This window comes from Corvus kubaryi, unplaced genomic scaffold, assembly GCF_017639235.1.
Source record: "Corvus kubaryi isolate FWS band 111438036 unplaced genomic scaffold, C.kubaryi_AGA036_p1.0 37357, whole genome shotgun sequence".
NCBI classification, from domain to species: Eukaryota; Metazoa; Chordata; class Aves; order Passeriformes; family Corvidae; genus Corvus; species Corvus kubaryi.
This window is the reverse complement of record NW_024581117.1, coordinates 3,781,747-3,802,271: the sequence shown is the minus strand read 5'-3', so window position 1 is coordinate 3,802,271 and position 20,525 is coordinate 3,781,747. Positions and strand designations below refer to the sequence as shown.

Below are 20,525 nucleotides of genomic sequence, written 5' to 3'. Positions count from 1 at the left end.
GTCCAGTAGCACCTCATCCACTTTAAGACCCGTGCAACTTTCCCAGTTCCACAGATAGCAACATCAGATCAACACAGCAATACAGACTTCGTACGTAAAGTCCAGCGATTATGTTCCCCAGAGATCATGTTCTCCACCTCCAAAAGTTAATGCCACCTGATTCTCAATATTTAGTGACACAAAACGGTGAACATATATATGGCAGTGCTAAATACAAGGGCTTTTCTTTTCATAATGCCTGCTTGCCTGTCTGGTCTCTCTCATGTTCTCCACCCAGCCTAGCCTAAATTCAAGATGGGTGTATGTAGACAGAGTCAATCCATTTTCTTGTGCAGCATCTAGCAAGTAATTTTTTTGTAGTGTTATTACAGAACAAATATTCATGCTAGTAATCAGTAATGCCTCCTGCCTCCCGAAGGAAATATTTAGTGAATAAAAGACGGTGGGCACACATAGTGCCTTCTCCCATCTCGGTATTTGCAGAAGCTCTGCAGGACTAAAACCACAGAAATTTTGGGGCTTGCAATTTAATCTTTTGTATCTTTCCAGGCCCTAATATTAAGACATATCAAGAGTTGAGAAATAATTGGATATCTGAAGAAAATATAATTGTGATCCTTTCAAAAACATCCTATTTTCCCTAAATTATTTTTGTACTATGCCATCCCAGGAACCCTGTATACTTCCCATTGAGTGGTAATGGGCCATTTTGCTTTCTTTGCAAAGATGATATTGTTTGATTCAGGGCTTTTTTTTGTTTCTCTGAGGCTGGTGCGATATATGAAATTACATCCAGAAAAGCCACATTTGAATTAGAGCAAGCCCACGTATGTAGGGAGGCTTTCCCATATGTCTGGGCTCCCTCATGAGGACTGCAGTCATGTACATACCTCTATGGAATACTGTCAGACTGACATTCCCACAATACCTACCAAACTCTTCACCAAGTGGAATCATTGGGCTTTCAACTTTATCAGTATCTCTTACAGAATGCTCTTGATCAGCAGAGAAAGCAGCTGAGTTTAAGGCAACAGCACCTTGTTACAGGTTTGGGTTCTCTGGAAGCTGGTAGGAGAGATAGGAAAAACCAAGTGGCTCAACAAATGAGAACTTTGAAACAAAATTAAATGAAGGGAAACTTGATAATGAGCAGTTTTTCTGAAAGCTTTAATGTTGTTGGGAAGCTGTCTTGTATTATAGCACAGGGCTATACATTACAAATACCAGACAATTCTACTTGGCAGAACACACAGTTTTGTTTATTCATTGGTTTTAACTTATTTTTACACATTATCCTTGATGGTACTGTATCAAATTAAAAGGCTCACCTTATTGTAAAGAACTTCTTCCATGTAGTCCAAATCTACCCTGTGTCAGTTTAAAACCATCATCCCTTGTTGTATTGCTCCAGGCCCTGCTAAAAAGCATGTCCCTGTCTTTCTCATAAAACCCCTTACTGAAAAGCCACAACCAGGTCTCCCTGGAGCCTTCACTCTTCCAGGCTGAACAACTGCAACTCTCGCAGCCTTTCCTCATAGGAATGCCAATTGTGTTTATAATAAAAGTTGTCTTTTCAGAAGTCAATGCCTGGAAACAGGCATCCAACAAAATGCAACCAAAAATATATGAAAACCTATTAAAAGTGGAGGGGGCTGTACCTATCATACCTTTAAAGCTACGTGCCAGTAAATGCAAAGTAATACTAAATACATAACACATTTAGGCAGAATTTTGAAAGGCTTCCTCCCACTGCTGTATCCTTCCAGCTAGTAAGGCTGCAGAAGCAGCACAGGGACAGACCTACAGATTATATATCCCATTTCTCATGCTGATGATCCAGTAAAGAACACTGTACTATCAGTGCCGTGGGTTTACTAATTTGTGATTTATCTTCTGTGAAACGACTGTACAAATGAAAAAAGCATGTAAAAGAGACCAAGTGGCAGTAATGGGAGATTTTAACTACCAGCAATCAACTGCAACATTAGGAGGAGGAAATAAACTGGAGACTGGTGACCTCTGGTTTTTGACTTAATATAGAAAATGCATTAAGTGTAAAAGGCTGGAATAAAACCTAGATTGCAGACAAGGGGCAAGGAGATTTAGGAAAAGTCAGGTGCTTGAGAAGGTGAGGAAGACATTTTTCCACATCTAATTTCTTTGACATTCTGCTGTAAAAAAGCAAAGGGACGGCTTTTATATTCTATATAAAAAGAATTTAAAAATACACAAATGAGGGAATTTTACCCCATCCACAGCCAGAAAAAGGCCATCACTGCCATTTGCTAAAAGAATAAACTCTTTCTTCCTTACGCTTTGAATGCAGTCTATCTGTTGGGTTGTCCTTTCTGACAATCTGTCTCTCTCACTCTCTTATGCAATCTTTGATGATCCAGATTGCAACATTATGTGTTATGGAGCAAGAAGACACAGCACGAAAATGATGATTTCTTACAGTGGTATGGAACTATATATCCATAATAAATAAAATTGAATGGGATCAAACTCAGGCATATTAACTATAGCATGGCTACCTAAATGAGAATAAATGCAGGGAGGGTTGTCCAATTGTTGGAGCTAGCATTTAATTCATTAGGAACTTTGGACTGATTTTGCCATAGTCCTACTTTTAACTTTAAATGCATGTTAGCTCATTGGAGAGGTGTTCCATATGTCTAATCATTTTTGTGGCACTCCTCTGGATCTTCTCCAACAGGTCCCTGTCTTTCCTGTATTGTGGGCCCCAGAACTGGATACAGCACTCCAGGTGGGGTCTTATGAGAGCAGAGTATGGTGGCAGAATCATCTTCCTTGACCTGCTTCTCACATACTTTTTGAGGCAGCCCAGGATGCTGTTGGCTTTGTGGGCTGCAAATGTACATTGCAAACATTCAGTTTTTGTTTACCACTATCCCCAAGTTCTTCTCTGCAGGGCTGCTCTCAATCCCTTCATCCCCCAGTGTGTATTGATGCTGGGGAATGCCCTGACCAAGCAGAAGATTGAATTTGACCTTGCTGAACTTCATGATGTTTACACAGGCCCACTCCATACATCTGTCAGTGTCCCTCTGGATGATATCTCTCCTTACAGTGAATCGAGTGTCATCCACAATCTTGCCAAAGGCACCTTCAGCAAGGTGCCTGATCCCACTATCTCTGTTACTGACATAAACATTAAGTGGTTTGAGCTCAGTACAGACCCTTCAGGGACACCACACATTTCCACTCGGACACTGAGCCATTGTCTATGGCTCTTTTGACAGTCATACAGACAGTTCCTTATTCATTAACAATCCACTTGTCAAATTCATATCTCTCCAATTAAGCAGCAAGAACGGTGGGGGGAGACTGTATCAAAGGGTTTACAGAAGTCTAGATAGATGACATCTTCATCAAGAGTCAGGGTATGTTGTAGAGCGCACAGGGTTGACATGGCACCATAAAATGGCTTGGGTTGGAAGAGATCTTATAGTTGGAAGGGATCATCTAGTTTCAAATCTCCCCTGCCATGAGCAGAAACACTTATCACTGGACAAGTGACAAGTCCAGTGGTTGCTCAAGGCCCATCCAACCTGGCCTTGAATGCTGCTAGGAATGGGTCATCCACAACTTCTCTGAGCAACCCATTCCAGTATCTACCATCCTCACTGTTAAGAATTTCTTCCTAACATCTAATCTAGGCCTACTGTCTTTAGTCTGAAGTCATTTTCCCTTGTCCTGTCACTACATGCTCTTGTAAAAAGTCTCTCTTCATCCTTCTTGTAGGCTCCCTTCAAGTACTGGAAGATCAAAATTAGGCCACCCATCTCTTCCAGGCTTCTCTTTCCAGGCTGGACAATCCCAATTCTCTTAGTCTTTCCTTGTAGGAGAGGTGCTCCATCCCTCTAATCATCTTAGTGACCCTCCTCTGGACCCACTCCAATGGATCCATGTCTTTCCCGTGCAGGGGACCCCAGAGCTGGATGCAGCACTGCAGGTGCGGTCTCACCAGGGCAGAGCAGAGGGGCAGAATCCCCTCCCTCCCCTGCTGCCCACGCTGCTTTGGATGCAGCCCAGGACACATTTGGCTCTCTGGGCTGTGAGTGCCCATGGCTGGGTCATGTCCAGCCTCTCACCCACCAGCACCCCCAAGTCCTTCTCCCCAGGGCTGCTCTCCATCTGTTCAGCCCCCAGCCTCTGCTGATACCAGGAGTTGCCTTGATCCAGGTGCAGCCCTTGCATTTGGTCTTGTTAAACCTCATGAGATTCCCAATGGCTGTAAGAGATGGTCCGAAGATCCCTCATCTGCCTCACGATCATCGCTGAGGACAGAGACTGAACACAGCAGTCCTGGCCTGGCTGAGGTGGGATGTCTGCCAAGTGTTGCCTGCAGGTGTGCCCACTGGGAACTGGTACGCATTCCTGAGGAAAATTAGTGCAGGTCGCAATGGACTGCGCCGTTCTTGTTGCCAAAGCAGGAAGGACTGCGCTGAAGCAAAAAGGAATGACCTGTCCTGTACACCTGTCCTGTACGACCTGTCCTGTACACCTGTCTTGTACAGTTTTCCCAAAGCGATAGGCCCCATAACAATGGCTGTAGATTTCCCAACCTCTTGGCCGGTTGCCCCTTGCTTCTGAAAAGGACTATAAAGGGACTTTCTGAAATAACTGAGATGAGATCTCCCCACAGAAAGAAGACGAATCTATTGGCAGAAGACCACGACGACTTCGTCTCATCCGTTGGTAGCTACTCCCCCCCTCTTTCTTCCTCTCTACTCTTTTACTTTGTTTTTCTTTATCTCTCTCTCTTTCTCTCCTCTATCGGATCATGTGTTGTGGGCACTTAATAAAGGTGCACTGTTCTGATTAAAACTGAAATCTCTTGTGTCCTTTTACACTCTGAGATCGATAAACGAACCATCACGACCCTTGCTTGTATTAGCGGATCGTGACAATGGTCCCACTTCTCGAGCTTCCCCAGGTGCCTCTGGATGGCCTCTTGTTCTTTTCTAACACTGGTTACATTTGCACTAACACTGTTAGCAGATATTAAACATCAGTGTTAATCATGTAGAGCGTAATCCACAAACTCAGTATAGCCCCTGTGGATGACATGTTGTGCAGGGCTGTATTTTATGGCTTCTCCCTGGAGAGCTCTCAGGTTAGAAAAAAAAAAAGCCTGCTGTTGCTTGATGTTTAATAGCTTGGACATTATTGTGGAGCCTGTAAAACCTCAACCTTGCTGTTACGTGTGTTCTTCAGCAACTGTACAATCAGCACATTATAGCTGCAAAATGTTTCCTCAGTCAAGGGAGTTGTAATATAAAATAAATATCTAAGAGAAATATTATGAAGGACTTTTGTCTACAGATGTTCACTTGTGTCACTGCAGCAGTAAAATTACTTTAAGTGGAGTTTTTTTGGCTGACTAACTGTAGCTATACAAATGAAAAAGCAAAAATACTTATTTTTGATTGATACATTCCCTTTAATAATTTGAAAACTGCTCATTCTTGTTTAACTCAGAGCTGTTGCATGTCAACAAATGAAAAGCATTTCAGTGCTAAGTTTGTCCCTTGTGGTGGTACAGTCAATTACTGTGGGTGGAGTACTTCTGATGCTTTTGCCATTATTGGTTATCACGACTTTGATCATAGGTTATGTCCAGGAAATTATAGGAAAAAAATCAGCAGTACATTTAACTGTAATTTCTTCAAATTATTCTTTTCTGACAGTTTCCACTAAAAAGAGAAAAATATAATGATACTACTGTGTAAGTAGATCTTCATGTGTCCTTCATCAAAGTATAGTACCAGTATCGCATTTAATATAGAGAAAATGAAGGTTAGGAGTGAACTCTTGGCCCAAATAAAGTCAGTGGGAGCTTTGCCATGGCCTTTAGAGGACCAGCTCGTTATTACATGTATTCAGCCCGAGTCAGTACAACAAATTCTTATTTATGGATTTTATTTTGAGCATATTTTTTCTTTAGTGGTTAGACTGTGTTGAAAATACTGACCTTCTGAGCTAAAGGAAAATGAAATAAGGAAAAGAAAAAAAAAAAAAAGAAGTGAAGTGATTTGTGTGCATGATAAAAGTGTTTTTCTGCAATAACACAGCATGTGGTCAAGAATTACACAGGTTGCATTTGCCACTTTATATCTCCTGCCAGACGAATACAATTCAGGGCCTGTTACCCCCACCTGCAGTACTGTTTCATAGTTATGAAGTCATGACAGCTGTGATTGCCGGTGTGGAGAATAAAGTCTGTGGAAAAAGTTTGGATAGCTTCCCACTGTACACGGGCCAAAAATAAGTTAGCTGGAATTAAAACAGAAGAAGAGAAAATTTGCAGGGGGAGAAAAGCAAGGAAAGCAAAAGACATTTTATACTGAGACACAAGCTGAGGCAAATAGACTCTGGGACAGATCCTGACTCCACTCCCATCTCTGTAGGGTCCTGGAACTGATAAAAAAGTTTGAGGTGTAACCAAGAACCCATTTTGACCAAGTGTACTCTACCTCATGCAAATTGGTACTTCCCATTTCCTGCCTCCCTTGGAGATTCACAAGTCATTTGAATTAATTTCACTCCCAGCTTAACAATAACTGTGCAAACACACCCCCCCAGTCCTTGCACCTGAGGAAACATTATGATCTACAAACTCAAAATGTCCCACTTGAACGTGGGGAGCAGGTGCTAATCAATAATGTGTTGCCGACATTTATACAAGGGATCTCCACAGACAGTCTCCCACAGCCGTGACAAATGCCACAGCTCCATCCCCCTGCAGGTTCAGGGCTGTGTGATTTGCAAAACAGGATCTGGTTTCCTCTTTCTTCATCTACCATCTGTGGAAAAATTTTCTCATATAATCAAAGCAACAATGCTTTGCCAAAGAATATTAATGGAAAATGTTTCTGTTATGTTTGAAAAATGGTGCCAGGGTATGCAGAACAGTATAAGGATTATTTTGGTTCTGCACACTGCTGTGTAAGTACCACAGAGAAGAATGCCATTGTTTTGGGGTTTTTTCATCTAGTAACTGGTATTTGCCACAAGAATTTTATCATGAAGGTGAGATCTGTGTTCCTCAGAAGGCCTTGGAGGAATCTTAAAGAGAGGTTGTTCTTTCTCTTAAAGAGAGGGATGACAAAGGAATACCTAGAGATGGTGACGTGTTGGATACAGAGAAATGGAAGATGGTTGCAGACCTTCCATGGGCCACAAAGAACCACTCTGCCATATGTATATCTCTGACTGATCCAGGTGGACAATATGATTTGAACTCAGTCTGAATTGCATTGAACAGGATCTTCCCACTTGCCCCAGGAAACAGCAAGTGTGGTGACACAAGATATATGGCAAAAGCTCTTAAGAAAAAGGATTAGTCAAAAAAGGACAAAAGGAGGACTAAAAAGGGGACCAGCTATTAAATTTTGAGTTCATGGGCATCAGTTTCAAGTTGACCATGAGCATATCCAGAGGGAAGCGTGTACTTCTGCCTGACTTGGGAAGAAGCACTTTAACTCATTTTCACAATGACAGTTCATGGGGGCCTAGCATTATGCTGCTGACCTATATCACTTCCATGTCTCAGAAACTGTCCCTTGCCTCAAACCCCTGCTAGGTGGTGATAAAGTTCCTTAGAACATAACAGTGACAACAGCAGCAACGATTTTTTTTTCTTTTTATTGCTCCAGCTTATGTGGTCAGAACTCATCTTTGCCTTATTCAGAAATAAACTTACATATTATGAAAGTATCCATTATGCTAACACAGAGGCAGATGCAGACTGTTTGACTTTTCTAATCTTTATTTCTTTATGGTTTTAAAATATTTAAAGCCAGAAAAAAACAGATTGAAAAATTAAACATGGTGAAAGCCACATGCAAGGGGAAGATTAGAGAATTAAGCCTTCCCCTTCTGTCTGCCCTCCCTCAGCAGTTACATCATCACTGTAGCATGTCCTTCATGCAATTCTGTCCGGTCATGGGAAACAGCTAGCCTGCCATCAAAATACAAGAAAACAAAGATATTAATGGATAATTTTAAACACTTGTTAAAAAGCTTCTTCTTCAGTGCCACTTGACAGCCAGGGGCTTGTGCAGGGCTGAAGGACAGGTAAGAAAATGTGAACTGCTGCTTGCATTTTGAAACTCACTGTAGACAGAAGAAAGAAGAGCCAGTAACAAAGCTGTAGAAATGTCAAAGGCAAAGGACAAAGTTTGACCCATTCTGTAGCTGCAGCTACACTACAGTCCTGCAACAGGCAACACTACAAAGCAAGCCAAACTTTTCTTTGTCCAGAAAATGACAGATATTTCCACTCCCAGATCCACCATCTAAACACTGTCAAACAGAAATACCCAAACCTATTTTCCTTGCTATTTTCCTTCACTATTTTATTCCTTTGCATTTAGTTTCTTCCTCTGTCTTATCTTGAGCTTTTGGAAAGGAAACAAAGTTTCTGAAGTTAAAGTATTTTCCCACCTCATCCAGAGGACAGTGCCAAGGCTGCAGTTGGTCTGTGCTGGGCACCTGAGTCAGCAGCCTCAAAGCCAGAGAGAGGCTCTTAACCACCAGAGTTGGTCACTGTCCCCACACCAGTCCCTGATACAAATGGCATAGCAGGGGATGAGAATAAAGAACCTGTGAATTGAAGCACAGGATTTTAAGAAAACAAACCTGTGCAGGCCTATTTTAAAATGAGCACCAGCACACTTGAGCAATTGGATGGGGAAGGGTGGGAAAATGATGTAACAAGGAGTATTCAGACAGTAGAAGTGCATTGCCCTGGCCTTGCAGCTATAGGCTGAGATGCTTTATTAGTATGTAATTATGCTGATTCTCAGTCTGATAGATCAGACTAAGGGAAAAACTAGAACATCACTTGCCCTGCAGCCTCTTCCTGTTAATCACGGACAGTGTCCTTGGCGTACTTTTCATTTTTAAAAATTGATTGTAGTCTGAATGCCTTTGTTTTATGTAAGAGTACCACTTGCTTCTCTGAATCCTTAGGATTACAGGAGAAGAAAGTAGGGGTGTACAGACAGAGATAGTTTTCCTTGAGGGGGGTGATAGGGCATTGGGGTGGAACAAAGACAGGGAAGGGTAGTCCTTTGTGCTTGTCAAGCCTGCAGGGCACCACTTTTGTGTTTTTTTGTCTTAAGGGTTTTGTCCTGTATCATGGCTGCTCCTCTGCTTCTGGGACTGTTTTTTTCAGAGGCAATTTCCACACAGGCACTGTAAATAGAAGTGGACATGATTGTTTGCTGTAGGGGACACGGCCAACTTCTATTTGCTTAAATTACAAATCACAGGCATGCTACCTCTCCCTTCCTGTTTTCCCATTGATCTTACTTTTGTGCATTGTATTTGCTGCGCATTACACAGCTGCCTGAACTTGAGTCTAGCTTCAGCTCTGCAGCTGCTCATTGTGTCCTTCCCACTGCTTGATCCTTGTTAGGATTTGGTTGTACTGGTTAATGCATCTGAAGTCCAGGGATGGGTCCAAAAGGTAACATAAATCTCACACATTTATTTTACATGCTGTTTTCTTCCTTTGCACAAAAGCATTGTGCACAAGATCTCCATGCTTCTTACCATGCATGTTCTGTGGGCCTACAGTCTGTGGTAAATGAGAAAGACTGTGCACAAAGGAATAACCCAAAGAAGCACTGAGCAAGATCAATCCTGGCCTCTTCTCATAAACACAAGTACTCAAATTCTCACGCTTCTCATAATCCATAATGCATTGAAATAGTAATCCAGGGAAAGAAATTAAATCAAAAGTAAAAATACTGTGTGGTTTTGGTTGGGGTTTTTTTGTTTTGGAGGGGGTTTTTCTGTTTGTTTTTTTGGGGGGTTTTTGGGGGGTTTTTTTGTGTTTGTTTTGGTTTTTGGTTGTTTTTTTTTCTCCTGGGGAAAGGACAAATTAAATGAACAAAATTATTTTACTTTTTCTTATCAACCAGAAGGAACCTCCAAATTGACAGGTTTCTATTTTGAGCAAGACATGCCCACATTTCCTTGTTAATTGTTTACAATGTTTCTGGAAAGGGTAGGACAATTTTCTCTACTTTAATTGCCCAATGAAGTATGATGAGAGTACAGGAAAGGGCACAAGTTGTTGTGATTGACAATTTGTGACATTTTACTTACACAACAAAAACAAGAAATGCAGAAACCCTGAAAAACAGTAGAGTGTTGAAAAGCATAGCTGGACCTCCATTTGCTCTGTTTCTACACAGGATGTAGGTGTTACCTGTGTTTGCCCATGAGATCAGGGCAGGTTAATTTACTGCTCTTATCAGTGTCCACATGACTCTTTTCAAGACTCATGACATAAAATCCCTTTAAAGATCATGCCTTCCTTTTGTGCAAAACACTAGTGCACTGAAGGAAGACTCCAGTCTTTTCCTTTAAAGCTGCTAGACAGCAGAGGAGAAAAAGATCCCTGCAGTGTGCTGTGAGCTGTAGACTATAATCATTAGTGACTTCGTCCTGTGAGCTGCCTTCTCTGGCCCACATCCAGGAAAACGTGAAGTGTACATTTAATTTTCAGCATGTGTGTAGAGTTATTAACTGCAAGCACATTCTTACATGCCTTCCTCATTGCTTCTTTTCATTCTGTTATAGAATATAAAAGGCAGCAGTGGCTTTTAGGGGTTGAGAATGTTTTGGAGGGGACCTAAATGAAAGTACTGAAACCTCCTGCCTACTTCACCTGTGGAAGAACAGGCAGAGGCTAATATCACAGCTGAACACCAATGTGGTGGTAGAAGAAAAGTTTGAATTAAGCAGGAGTAGAGTGGTGGTGGGCTTGTGCCCAAACCATTAGACAGTGTCATTTCTTTTGGGAACTGGCAGAGACTTAGTAAAGACAAGCTGCACAGGCTGCATGGGCTCACGTCCATTAACAGGAGCTCCCTGTCCCCTCTGTGGCCAACCTTCTGTGGGCACCGCTGGTGAGGACTGCCCAACTCTCAGCAGCTTTTATGCTTGGAAAGCCCAGGGAGCTGCCACAGTGCTCATGCATTGCTCATGCACCAGGGCAGGTGTGCTCAGGGGCTGGTCTCTCTGGAAAAGCTGGTCTGTGCTACCGTAGTCACCATCAGTCCTCTTTGAGCATTGCAAAGCATGGCAAGTGAAAATTAAATCATCTGTTAACATTCCCCCGCCTCCCCCCCAAATAAATCTAGATTTGCCCTGGGAATTTGGAAAAACTTTCAATGTAGGGCTAAATTTATCGAAATTGGGTGTTACCCACTGCTGGAAAATATCCTTACATTGCAGAAAAAGAAATACATGAGCATAAAATTCAATCTCAGATTCTGAAATTCCACAAACAACCAAACTTTCCTTTAACCAACATCATTGTCTCATATATGGCATATATATGTTTCAAAGCAGCCTCTTTTATACAGTTCATTAAATAAAATCCCATTGCACTCAATTGGGAAAAAAAAATGGTGATACACTGTATGTGCCAGATATGTTTTAAAAGTTCTCTGGAGAAAAAAATACACACAGGCACTGAGATTTATTGAAATCCGAGTCCTTTTTGAAGAAGCCAGCTTTACTAATGAGACAGCCTGAAAACCAGAGACTGTCCATTCTGGCATATGTGCATCATATGAAAGCCAGTAATTTTTTATTATCTCAGTATTACCAGAAATGATATTAAGCTGAAACACAGCTCCAGCTAACAAAAGCTCCAAGTGTATACTGGGTCATTTTAATGCTAGAACAATAAGCCAGCTTTATTACACTGATCATTGATAATATGAGGGTTGTACTGGTATTTAGTCATAACTACATAAAATTATTGTTTTTCTGCCATAATCATTGGCTACACAATTACAAGGGACCAATAATAAGTTTGCGAGTAATTACTGACAAAGATTTCTTTTGTTGTATATAAATGTAGTGAAAGCCTCAGGCTAATTTTACCAGCATGTTCATATGATATCACTTCCTGAAAATACATGAAAGTTAAAAAAAAAAAAAAGGTATATACACAAAGGAAAGGTTGTACAAGTCCTACAGAAAAAAAAAGGGACCTCAAGAAATATCCTGGGTTTCTACCTCAGAAACCTGTTTTAACATTGAGGTCATTGCAAGAAGAACTCAAGTAAAAACACTGTTTCTGTATCAACGCAAGGCTAGAGAGAATTTCTTTTGCAGTGAGTAGCCTGCTTAGAGAATCATAATTCAATGGCAATGTTTTCTGAGTCACTCTACTGATTTGGTGAGACTTTGGTTTCCCATGTTTCCCTTTACATAGGTTGGATTCAACTGTACTCAGCCTCTATTCTAAATTACTGGTAGGCAAATCTGAATCAATTCAGCTGAATTTATAGGCTGTTCTATTGAGTTTACAGGCTTCACTCTGAATTTCCCCCAGTGAAGCATAATCTGGTCAGTTTTATGTTTGTAAGAAAATGCAATTAAGCATGACACACATGCTTATCCTAGAAAGTATTACTATACTGTAAAAAAGATAACAAAGATATTTATACCATTCCTTTAAATCCACAAAGCCTTTTTATCATATCCTAAAATCTGTTTTAACATTTTTCTGGCTTGCCCAGATACACGACCAATTTTCTAAAAGATTTCTAAACCTCAGATGACTTTAAAGTTGTGATTGAATTGAAAAAAGTTTTATTGATACTTTTTTTCTGGCAGAAATCTCTCATGTCTTGTCTTTGGCCAACAAGCTTCTACTTTCCTTAGGATTCTGGATGGATATGCCACTAAATTTCTTTTTGCATGGGAAACTGATTTTGTTCTTGCATCTCTGTAGAATAGGGTCAAATTTCCTGTGAACTCTTGAGCTATTTGGAAAAAAATAAGAAGCAGCCCTGATCTAATGCCAGAATCAGTGATGGCACTGAAACTGGCTATAGTGAACTTACTTGTTATATCCTTTTGTTCTGTACTCTCTGGATTTGGCTAGCAACAAAGCTTCCGAAGTGCTGTGAAGAAGGTTAAGAGGGCTAACAAAACTCAGATGAGATTTTCCATCAGTTCCTCTTTAAGTATACGGTCTTTTCATGAATACTACTGGCTAAAATTAGTTACAGCGAAGGTGTGAAAACTTCTGACTTTTAACTCATTGTTAACTATGGGAACCTAATTTTTCTTCACATGGGTCATAAAAATATGATTTCAAAATATTTCCCAATAATACAAAATGCCTTTATGCTTCATGTCACACCACTATGGGTGATAAGGTGAAATGTTGTAGCATTTTTGGGTCATTCAATTATTCTAAGTAGGGTTACAAAATGGAGACATTTTTATGCAAAATGTTTTTATGCTCCAATGTTTTATAGCAAAGCCATGCTTCTCCACCTAAATAGCTTTTTATCCTGTGTCTGAGCTATACTCCCTGACTCTGTCCAGAAAAGAAAATATAGCATAATAGATTGCAATATAATAAAAACATAACTAAACAATATTACATGTAAGAAGGCCCAACTCTCATGTGTCACTCTGAGCACTCACTACTGTAACTCCACAGGTCTACAGCAAATACTGGATGCAGTACCATGGAAAATGACTTTAAGAATTCATTACCTTCATGGGTGGAAGTATACTAAATCATGTCCAATACAGAGACAATTACTGTGCTTGCAAAGAAGTGAGTTTTTATTTTGAGTAAAGGAACAGTTCTGGCAGACGCATCAATTTGCTGGCATAAAGCACATCTTCCCCTAAGGGTTTTCAACAGAAAAGTGCTGCCAGTCAGAGCTTGTACCCTGACATCACACCTTCCTGTACCCAAACGGACACTGTTATTTTGGCACATATCTGTGATGGTGAGTATCACAGAAGGAAATGTTTATTTTTTCACACTCTCTTAGACTCTGGTGGTTGCTGAGTAGTGCAGAATTTGAAATGTCAAATGATCATAAAAGCATTAGATCACAGAAACACAGAATCACATAATTGCTAGAGTTGAAATGGACCTCTGGAGATCATCCTGTCCAACCCCCTGCCCAGGCAGGGTCACCTAGAGCAGGTTACAGAGGAACTGATCCAAGTGGGTGTTGGTCTCCAGAGAGGGAGACTCCACAAATTCCCAGGCAGCCTGTTCCAGTGCTCTGCTACCATTGGTGTAAAGAAATTCTTCCTCATGTTATGGTGCAACTTCTTGTGTTTTAGTTTATGGCCACTGCTCCTTGTCCTGTTGCTGGGCACCCCTGAAAAGAGTCTGGCACCATCCTCTTGGCACCGGCCTTTGAGGTATTTCTATGTGTTGAGGAGATCCCCTCTCAGCCTTCTCATCTCCAGACTAAACAGGCCCAGCTCCTGCAGTCTCCCCTCATAAGACAAAGGCTCCAAACTCCAAATCATCTTTGTGACCCTCTGCTGGACCCTCTCCAGGAGCTCCTTGTCTCTCTTTTGCTGAGCAGCCCAGAACTGGACACAGCACTCCAGATGTGGCCTCAGCAGGGATGAGTAGAGGGGCAGGATCACCCATCTTGACCTGCTGGCCACACTCTTCCCAATCCACCCCAGGATACCATTGGCCCTCCTGGCCACAAGGGCACTGCCAGCTCATGGACAGCTTGTGATCCACCAAGAGTCCCAGGTCCTTCTCCACAGAGCTGCTCTGTAGGAGCAACACCCGGCCTGTGCTGGCACTTGGGGCTGTTCCTCCCAGGGTGCAGGACCCGACACCTGCCCGCGTTGAACTCATTAAGTTTCTCTCTGCCCAACTCTCCAGCCTATCAGGGTTCCATGGAATGGCAGCAGAACCTTCAGGTGGATCAGCCACTCCCCCAGTTTAGTGCCACCAGCACACTTGCTGAGGGTGCATCCTATCCCTTCCTCCAGGTCATTGATAAACAAGCTGAACAACACTGGTCCCAGTATTGATCCCTGGAGAACTGGCTGCACGCCTCCAGCCGGATTCTGCTCTGCTGATCACGACCCTCTGAGCTCTGCCATTCAGCCAGTTCCTGATCCACCTCGCTGTCCATTCCTCTAACCCCCATTTCCTGAGCTTACCTGCAAGTTAATGTTGTTATGGCAGACAGTGTCAAAAGCCTTGCTGAAGTCAGGGCAGACAACATCCACTGCTCTCCCTTCGTCGATCTGTCCTGCCTGGCCAACCAGATATACAACCATGTTCAAAACAGTCTGTTTTCTTTATTTCTTTAAGCCTCTGTAGATCTGAATTTTAAAGCAGTGATAAACTAAATATTCATACAATTCATTCACTGCTTTCCTGGATAAACTGGAAGGTGTTGTGCAATGTTAAAATCAGGTCTCCTGTGGGCTCACAAATGAAAAGCTGGCCATTAGGATTGTCATTATGTTGTCTGTGTGCCATTAGGATTCTGGCACACGGATAACCAGGACATGTAGCACTCCCAGCCTTGCCTGTTTGCTCTCCTCTGCTGGGAAAGTGCTGCAGAAAGACATGCAAAAGAATATAAGAAGCAATACCTCACTTGAGATCTTACATATAAATACCATTTTGACAATTGCAGGTGTCTTTAACCAAGCATCAGTTCAGGTTTCTCAAGAGCAAAGCCCTTACTTCAGCTGCAAAACCACCTGGAAAGCACCTGGCCTCATAACTGGCCATGAAGCAGAACCCCTGACACATGCAGCAAAGGGACGGATGGAGAGGGTGCCAGAGCTGGCAGAGTGGCCAGGGCACAGGGCTTGAGTGCCTGCACCAGCACCAAATCTGCGTGTGCCACCACTGTCCTTCATTACAGCTGCTGCAGCAATGTTGCTCTCTGACATTCCAGCAGAGATTGGGGCTATAATAAATTAAGAGCACACACACAAACTCTGAAATTTAAATAGCTTTGAGGTGAAAAGGACAGCAGAATAGAACAGCATTTTATTCACTTGATAAAGATAGTAGAACAGAACAATATTTTACTCGTATCAAGGACAGTAGAACAGAACAGCACAACCTTGGAGAAACAGATAAAGGAGGTAACTTAGGCAAGCAGAAGTCAGGAAAAACATAAGCAGGGTGCCAGCTCAGCTCTGCAAGGCTGACAAAGCAGAAGTTATGCAAAACAACAATATTGCACTTACTCAAAAGTGGGGGTCAAGGAACAGCCATCTAAAAGGACACTGGACATTGAAGACAGCTCCCCCAGTATGCTCAAGGCTGCTCAGGCCACCTGTCTGATTTCTTAGAGAGAAACAAGAGTTAAATATTATGAACTACATTTTAGGAGCTTTCACAAAAAAATAGGAGTATTAATTAGGATGGTAATTTGTACTGTATCAAGTAACGCAGTGCCTCCTTCAAACTTTCCAACCCTTCTTACTAGTCAAACATCTCTCTGGAACAATAAGAGTTGAGGGATATTTAGGGCTTGCCACCAGCTTCTGTTTTATTGAGTTTCTATTCTAAATTGCTTTGGCTTTCAACTTTCTAAAGTCTACAAAAACCCCCCACCTCCCCAAAAAAATGGCATCTGAGTGGGAGGACTTAAAATCATAGTAGATATTTTTCTGCCAGTTCTGAAAGGTTTTAGAGAAGAGATTTCTGGAATAGGATTGTAACTTTAAAAAAATTTTTAAATCTTTTGTTGGTGTGGAGAAAATAAAGAGGAAGAAAATTAAAGTGAATTTGTCCCTCTTAGCTGAAATATTGCAGTGAATACCAGCATTCACTTAACTAATCTTGAATAACAAATATTATTAACATTTTATTGCTTTATTTAAGTATGTTAAAACATAAGCCTAGACAGCTTTGTACCCGTGATCAGTAATAATATCAGAGCTGTAGTTTTTTCTATGGAAAAAAACCCTTCAAGTCTTTTTCAGGCACATACAAAAATACAAGATAAAATAAAAGATATAATGAAATATCTAGGAAGAGGTCACTATGGAAAAAAGGCTGGAAAACACTGTGAGAAATTCTGCTGACAGCCCAGGTCAATTGAGTTTACAGATCACTTTATGGAAGCATATGATCAGAGAAATCTAGTCTTGGATGCCTTCTACTACACCTCTAGTCTTGCAAATGAACTAGAAGGCTTGGGAATATAAGTGGATGTCCTGAACATTTTTAGGAAAACCAGCATGTTTGAACTGTGGTCACAGGACATTCTAGTTCATTTGTCCAAGTAATATTTTTCTGAAGTCTGACTGAAAAAAAAAATCCATTGCAGCTCATAGCCAAGTGTAGCTACTTAGAAACTTGTACATAACTATTCCATACTACTATTAATAATTTTTACATTAAACCCTGTCAATTACCAGGTATACATAAACCACAGTACAGCTGCTGGCAGAAGTACAGGACTTGCTGGAGCTATAAAAGCAGCCTAGACACACTCAGGTAGAAAATTACCGTGCCTAACCTTTCAAAAGCTGAGTGCAATCCACCCCATAGAGGAACCTACGGAAACTCTTCTAGTGCTAGACTCATAGGGGGCCCGGGGCAAGCGAGGCTTAGTTTGCCCAGATGCAGACCTTCTGCATCTGCATTTGCAGGTTGAAAAAAACAGAGTTACTGGAGATGGTTAAGTGCGTCAACCAATTTTATATTTCATCTATCATTGGATCGATCTAATGAGTAGTTTGGACCTGCTGCTTCCAAGGTACTATTCTGCAAGGCATATTTTTTGGCCTAGGGATGAATGTTGCTTGCACAAGGCTGGACAATGACCCTCTTGGTTATCCCACATGCTGACTGAAGGAACTACATCCTAGAGGTTTTATAGATGTTGCAATCTTATCATTCCTTTCAGTGAGGGAGATTAGATAAATACACAAGGAACATATCAAGCCAAGGGGAGGACTGGACAATTTGCCAGGGATAGGGGAGGGTGCATATTTCTCGTATCACCTCTTACGGGTAATCATCTGGAGCCAGATCTCCCTGTTACAGCTGGGTAGGACTTGGCAAACAAGTAACCCTGAAACCTCCTCTGCCTGCAGAATGAAAGAGGGATGTGTCTTATCAGCTGGAGAGGTCTTCAGAGAAGGTTGTGGAGACAAATGCAAACAGCATGCCTTCCCACAGCCTCCCTCCTCTCATCACTCTTTCTAGTGTCTTGGGCCACTATCCAGTGCGTATCTGACTGCTGCTTAACAAACTCTAGCTGTGGTTTCAGGCTGATAAATAATTATGCTAATTAACAGGTTCAAGGAAAATGTGATGTTGTTTCTGTGGAATGCTCTGAGAGGCTGGAAACACTTAAATGTAAAAACGACATGTGGTGAAATAACCAATAATTTGCTTAAGAAACCCACATCTGGTATTCCTGCTAGAAACAGAGGTTAATAGTCTGTCAGGGGCAGGCAGTGGCAGTGAGTAGCTCTAGGATAAACAAAAAAGCCTTAACGGCAGGAAATGGGCTTGTTGTCCTAGCATAAGCATTTACATTGCCTGCTAACCAGCAAGAGATGTATAAGCAGTTGTTTAGTTTACACTTGGAAAAAAAATAGAGAGAGATGGAAACAAACAGACTTCTGCATTTTGTGTATCTGTGAAAAAAAATAAAAGCCACTGAGTCTAGCTAAAAATGATAACAATATATATGCTCCACACCAGAGAAGGAGCCATAGACTTGGGACAAGGTTCCAGTCATAAAAAGGGGGAAGGATTACTAAAATTATTTTTGTATTATTGAAATAACTGCCAGGTAATTATATGTATGATTTTAGGTTACTCATGCAGAAAAGGAGAAAGGGCAAGAGAAGAGAAGACAAGTGAGGAAACTTGGTTAATTGATCCAGGTTGACATCCTGATTTTTTTTTTTTTAATATAAAAAAATTTATCCTGGTTTTTGTTTTGAGGAAGGAAGGTCCAAATACCGCTTGATATGAAGAAAGGCTTTCCCATTTGACACCACTGTAGTCAGGAAAGGATATGGTCCACAATGAAGTAACACATGCTTGTGTTGGTGTGGCATTCCTACCACACTTACAAGCTCAAAAAAGAAAGCCACATTTTAAGATGGGATGAAATGTAAATAATGTACTCATTTGACGAGATTCAGATGAAGTGCTCTGTGTGTGGCAAGCTGAATCTGTATTTATAGCAGTTAAAGGAACACACAAGGTTCTCAGGATACACTGAAGACTGTGAATAATACATTGTTGGTTCCTGATTTTGTTTTAAATAAACAGACCATGTTCTACCTTAGCTGGTGTTTTTCTTCTGAAATAGCGCAACTCTTGCAAAGATTGCTGCTACATCTGAGATGCAATTTTCACACAAGAAAACATAACACCTCAGCAGATGTCAGCAGCTTTCTGTTGCGTGTTGGACTGCTTGACATCTCAAGCTAAATTTTCTTTCATAGTCACTCTCAAAGATGCATATTATCCCTTGTCAAAATAAAGAGTTGTGGTCTCTTTCCAGACCAGAGAAATACGGTAAGTGCACATTACCACCATGCCATCTAAGCTGCTCTCTCTTTCACTACGTTAGCACATATTACAGCCTTGCAAATGACAGGCTGTCACAGCCTCATATTTTAGTGTCATGTCTTGTTCTATAATGACACCGTGTTTTTTCTAGTGATCCTAGCACAGCTTTGCAACCTTTCTCAAAGTAGTGAGAAAGGAGGTCCTCAGGCCACATGCTGATACCTGAGGTGGGAAGCAGGAGCAATAAAATTACTCAAAAGCCTCATTTGTCAGCCAAAGCAACTCACATGGCACAGCTGATGCAGATGTAGGAAGCATTACATCCTCCACCATGTAATGTGTTCTGGTCTGAGGCTGAAGTCTTCTGTACAAAAGTTGAATAAATTCTGGTGCTTTTTGAAGCTTTCTGTAAGCATCCAAGGCACTCAGCTGCACAAAGGGTCTGTCCTCTAGCACTGTACTCCTGTGAAACAGCAGATCAGAGAAGCTTGCTTCTTGTAAACAAGAAATGTCAGGGAGAGGGCATCTCAGACAGTGGCACTTCCACTTTTTCCCCACGCTGTGCTTATACTAAGCTGTGATCACATAGCCCTCAGTGTGCAATATGTTCCCATGGGCTCATATCTACTTAGGCTGTTTTAGATCATCACAGGAATAGCCTGAGACAACAACTGAAGCCTTCCAGGAACAAAACTGAAGGTGAAAACCATAAAATCTATGCTTGACTTTTTGTTTCTCTGTGTTCTGGTTCAGACACATAAATACTAGTGAAACAGTCAGTTTCTGAAACCAAGACTACATCTCATTTGTGAATGTATAAAGTTAAGAATTCCAATAAAGACAGAGCTGCTAGTGCCAGGAATTTCTGTTCACCACATACTGATCTAAAATGGCTAGCAACAATGTGAAAGAGCAGGTGACAAAAATAAAGTAAATTTTAGGAATGGCAATTAGATCTTAACTAAATTCTTTGAACTTCAGTAAGCTTTTTCTTATATCAAATTCTGCTGAATTGTGGTTACCTTTTTGCCTTTTGCATATTCCCAGTCAGAGCACATCCATCATATTTTTGCTCATAAGAAAAATTTTGTGTGATGAAGAGGACAGGAAAAAAATGTAAAATGAACAGAAAAAATATGGAAAATTACCATTAGCATGGCAGCAAAGATCAATC

General features: G+C 41.3%; 1 long non-coding RNA gene across 2 annotated transcripts; it reads right to left on the bottom strand.

Moving 5' to 3' along the window:
- Positions 1 to 7,840: 7,840 nt before the first annotated feature.
- LOC121667263 lies at positions 7,841 to 19,898 on the bottom strand. 2 transcript variants are annotated; one of them, XR_006016995.1, is made up of 3 exons: positions 19,639 to 19,898; positions 15,004 to 16,153; positions 7,841 to 7,987 (listed from the first exon to the last, which is right to left on the bottom strand). It is a non-coding gene; the product is annotated as an uncharacterized LOC121667263 (long non-coding RNA). The 2 variants fall into 2 exon arrangements; XR_006016994.1 differs by having other exon boundaries at positions 16,054 to 16,153.
- Between the last annotated feature and the right edge of the window lie 627 nt (positions 19,899 to 20,525).